Source organism: Momordica charantia, assembly GCF_013281855.1.
Source record: "Momordica charantia cultivar OHB3-1 chromosome 2 unlocalized genomic scaffold, Mcharantia_2.0 BLBB01000002.1, whole genome shotgun sequence".
NCBI classification, from domain to species: Eukaryota; Viridiplantae; Streptophyta; class Magnoliopsida; order Cucurbitales; family Cucurbitaceae; genus Momordica; species Momordica charantia.
In genome coordinates this window covers 15,375,893-15,380,924 of record NW_028275160.1, presented here as the reverse complement: position 1 = coordinate 15,380,924, position 5,032 = coordinate 15,375,893, and the positions used below count along the sequence as shown (strand labels likewise).

The following is a 5,032-nucleotide window of genomic DNA, read 5'->3' as shown; positions in this document are numbered from 1 at the left end:
TAAATTCCCAATAGAGAATCATTGTCCTCCACGTGGCGGTCAGGTTTCTTCCCCCAAACAACTCTCAATCTCTGTAACTTTTTATTCTATTCATCATATAAACTACATTATAAGTCAATTTTAGTCTTCTAGATGTAAATAGGATTGTGTGATATGGTTTTTCTTCTGATATTTATCCATTGATTAAAAGTTGATGCATTCTATTAGAATTTTAATAATCCATATTATTATTTGTGTTGTTTTAGAGTTTTTGTTGGATTTGTATGAAAGAAAGTGATGTATAATTTTTAGCAACCTTCTTTAAAAGGTTTACAGTATACCTCGTTCCTTTCTTTATGTTTTAACTTTGGTGGAAAAAATAACTTTTCTTGTCAAATTAATGGGTAGAAATTGGGGCTATTGTATATATAGTTTGAGAAAAGAGAAAAAAAAAAGAAAATATAGTGTCTGAGCCCAGGTTCGAACTGGGGACCTCTAGTGTGTAAGACTAGCGTGATAACCAACTACACCATCCAGACAATTTTTAATGTGCAAATTATAAATAAAAGAAGATATAATAATAAATTATTATTATATTTTGTCTTTGTTGTAATATAAAAGTACAACCTTCCCGCTCGCAACCTCCCCTGAAACCTCTCTTGAAACTTCCCTCACGTCCTTGATAAAATTCTCTTAAAAGTGTTTTTTTTTAGTCAAAAGCACTAGTTATCTAATTAAGATTATTTCTCTTTAAAATATTTTATGCACATTTATCTACCATAAATTAAAATTACAAGTACTCGAAATCAAATCAATTGAAATGAGAATGAATGTTTTTCTCTTTATTATTGTTTAACTATAAATTTTTTTGAAATTGGAATTAAAAATCTATTGATGTTATTGACTAAAATACTATATAGAATTAGAAGAGTAATCAATATAACTATTTACTATAAACTTCATAAACTTAAATTAGAAATCTATTGACATTTTTTATTAAAATTGTCTTTTTATTAGTTCATTTTAAGAATAATGCAATTTTAAAAAATGAAAAAATAATGTAAATTTCAAAGCAATATCAAAACAAATGTAAATTAAATAAGAAATTTGAAGACTAAGGTAGGTATCAAAACTATTGACAAAATAGGTTATATTTTGTTCAAAGTCAAGTACGTATGCAATTTAGTGCGTTGTCTGTTGGGTTTTATGCCCTAAACTCGTGGTTTGTAAATATAAAACAAATATTTATTCAATAAAGTTGTTATTGATGTTTCTCTTAGAACTGCATTAACCCAAATCCAATAAACTAACATCCAAGGTTATATCATGTAACTGGAATAGTATATAACAAATCTACAGTATATATTTAATATACAGCGTATATATTTGATATACAGTGTATATATATACAATATATATTCGATATACAGATGGATAATATTCCAGTAATAACCTAAAGGGTCTATAGTATATGGGTAAGGTTGGGTACCTTATCCTAGTAACACTATGGATACGACCCACTTTGTAATAATTACAAATGGCTTGATCCAGGTCGTTAGTATGGAGACATGTGAGTGGGGGTATCCTATACAATGAGTTTGTATAAGATCGGACTGCGAATTAATTAATCTTTACCTATAACACCGTTAGCTAATAGATTAATATTTCAATATGATGACTAGGTAACTCGATCTCAATCTTGAAGGAGTTATGGACTCCTGCCTGTTAGGACTCGTCCATTGATTTGTATGGGTGAAAGTGACCCGAGTCGCCGACTCAATATTCCTACTATTTTGGGGACGAAACCGAGTGGGGAGCTAGAAACATAATTATACAAGATGGAATTCACTCCTTCCCGATTTTAGGGTAAGTAGATAAGTGTTCTCTTAAGTGCTTACTCTAGGACTTAAACAACAGGCCCCACACTCTCACTCTCTCGAGAGGGACTTTTGGTTTTTGGTCGATCCATAACCAGGTTGTTCATTAGAGGATCAGCGGTACTTAAGGTCCAAGATGTAACACAGGGGTAAAATAGTAATTTGACCGAACTGTGGTTACGAACACTCGTGAATGATTGACTTACTCATAATGGTCAAAATCCATGGACACTAAATATTCTACAGTGAGAAGAGTGCAGTTGTGGGTCTTTAGTAAAGTGACCGACAGTTAACGAATATTGACTAATATGATTAATGAGTTTAATCAATTAATTGTATCATTGGAGCTTCTGATCTGTAGGTCCATTAGGTTCTCTTGCTAGCTCATAAAGGATAGTTAAGAACATTTAGTCTTGAAAAAAATTGGAATTGTTCAAATTTGTTAACGGGAATTAAAGTTAATGGTATGAGATTCAATTAATATAATGTGTATTGATACATTATAATATAAAGTTAATGTTGAATTGGATTCAAAATTATGAGAGAGATGGATATTATAGTTTGATTTTAATATGGTTGATTAATTTAAGTTTAATTTAATTAAATATGATTTAATTAAATTAATGGGATATATTAATTTGGTTAAATTAAATTAGATTTAATTTAATTTAATTAATAATTCTTTTTGTAATTAATTAAATTAGATTTAATTAATTATTAATTTAATTAAAATTATTTTAATTAAATGAAAAAAAAGGAAAAAATGAGAAAAATGGAAGCAAAAAGCTCACAGGGGAAGTGAGTGGGGAAGTGGTGACTCCTCCCTCACCCATCCTTCCCTATAAAAGAGAGGTTCTTCTCCTTTTCCTTTTGTCCCTCCGATCCTCGGTTGATTGAGTTTTCGAAACTCCAACGAGAAAATCTCTCTCTTGATCTCTCGATCTCCCTCCCAATTATAAGACAATTCCCACAAATCGAGTTCTTAACATCCAAAGGATAGCGATGAAGACTTTTTAGTGGCATTGGTGTCTACATTGAAGAGGTGTCTTCAAAGGTATGTTTCACTAACTTCCTTTTAATCATCCTTATGTATTTTCTTTGTTGTATTTCCAAAACAAGATCGAAGCACACGCGTTAACGCTCTTCCGCTGTGGGATTCGATCCCTTCAATTTGTATTAAAGCCTAGGCTCTGCTTTCAATCTTGTTTTGAATTATAAAGAAAATGGTATGATGTGTGTTTTTCTCTACATTTGATGTATGTGGTTTGCAAATAGATGTTTTCGGTTTTTGGCATTAGATTTATAGTTTTTCTGTTGATTCGATCAATGTAAGGGCCCGTTGTTTTGAGCATTTAATCTTGTAAATCGAGTCTGTAAGCCCGTGTCGTTCAGAGTAAGGAGTTGCTGTGAAAGAGTACCAGAGAAGTGAAGAAAAACAAGAGAAACCGGGTGGATAGGACCTCGGCGCTGGTAGAGATTTTTTATTTATTTATTTTTTTGCTTTTGCTTCATTTGCTATTTAATTATTAAAAGTTATATTTGGCAAACTAATAAATATAGATAATTTCATTTAGCCGCATTTTACCTAAGTAATAAACCCTAGTTTTTAAAATATGAAGTGAGAGGATTAGGTATATATAAAATATACGAAGTATATAAGATATATACGGTATATAAATATATATTCTTTCCTTCACGTTCTCCGTATAAGTTCACATTGTGAGTTTCATGCTCGGCCTCATGTCGCCCTGGGCGCAACCTCCATACGGAAGGTGTTTGTCTGGTTCAATACCAAGGTGAATGGAGAAAGTATTTATAGTGAGTGGGAGAAGGACATGTGACAACACATCCTGAGGTCTCCTCCATTGGTTTGCAACATGAGGTTTCATACATGGCCTACGTGTCGTCCTAGAGCGAACACCCCTACGGAGGGTCTGTTGTATGGAGTCAAAATCAGGGCGAACTCCATACATGGATAAGGTCTCTTAGGTTTTGCACAAATATTTGTCCTTCCCTACAACAAGCTTATTGGGGCGGACCTCGAGGGTCTGAAAATGGCGGGTCACAGTTACGGGAACTTGTTAAGTTAGTTAATAACTTCTTGACCAATCAAACGGTAACTAACTATTATAGGAATAAGAGTTATTCTTGTGAAGGAGTAGTTGACTGCCCCATGGTAGTTGTTGCTCTAAATCACCGAAGCATCATTGCAAAAATAATCTTTATTATAGGGTGCATTATTACTTTCTGTTAAAATTTATTGGATTTCTGATGTGATCATATTTAACCAAATGCTCCAAAATGCCACCTACACCAACAATGAAGAGAGGCTTAAAGAAAGACCCATCACACGAAGAGACTTCATTGGACCCATCAACAAACTTTTGCCATATTGAAAGTCAATGAAGAAGTTACTAGGGTCAAGAGGAAGCATGAAAGGGAAGAGAAGCCAAGCGAGTGACCCCACTTCAAGGACAAGCCCATCGAGAGGCCACCCACACGCACGCACAGCCAGACAAGCGCTACCATGCCGTGCGAACCTCCCAACGCGCCCTCTACCGTGGGCCCCTACCCTGTTAACCTCACAACGCACACTCATTGCGCGCCCTGCCTGTCGCCCACACCTGCGCACCCATGCTTGCCCCAGCACCCCTACACGCCCCTGACTGCCGCACACGCCCGCGTGCCCACACCTTCCCCAGCACCCATGCGCGCCCCCCACCTACAACACACGTCCACGCACCCTTTGCCTGTTCGCGCGCGCCTCACTCCACCAGCGCCTACGTGCCCCTCCCGCTAACGCTCACTCGCGCATCTGCCGCATGCCCATCAGGGCCCAGCGCCAGCCTCACCCGCCAGTGCTCTTGTAGCGCCGCCCATGCGCGCGCTCGTCTAGCACTAGCCTTCCCGCACGTGCCAACAGCCCCCCTAGCTTGCTTTGCCGCCCACTCCATCACATTTAAGGAAAAGATTTCCTTCTTACTTTTTTGGATTATCTTGTGGGATTTTATTTTGGTTTATTTATTTTTATTTATCAAATTTAAATTTACTTTAAGTCAAGTTCTTTACATTTTAGGAATTTATCATTTTTAATATCATTTTTAATTTTGTTACTTTCCTTTAAAGGCCAAGCTTGGCCTATTCCCCTTCTTTGTAAAACAAGTTTATACGAATAA

General features: G+C 35.8%; 1 non-coding gene across 1 annotated transcript; it reads right to left on the bottom strand.

Annotated features, from left to right (window-relative positions):
* Window positions 1-444: 444 nt before the first annotated feature.
* Window positions 445-518, bottom strand: TRNAV-UAC (transfer RNA valine (anticodon UAC)). The gene has a single exon. It is a non-coding gene; the product is annotated as a tRNA-Val (tRNA).
* Window positions 519-5,032: the final 4,514 nt, after the last annotated feature.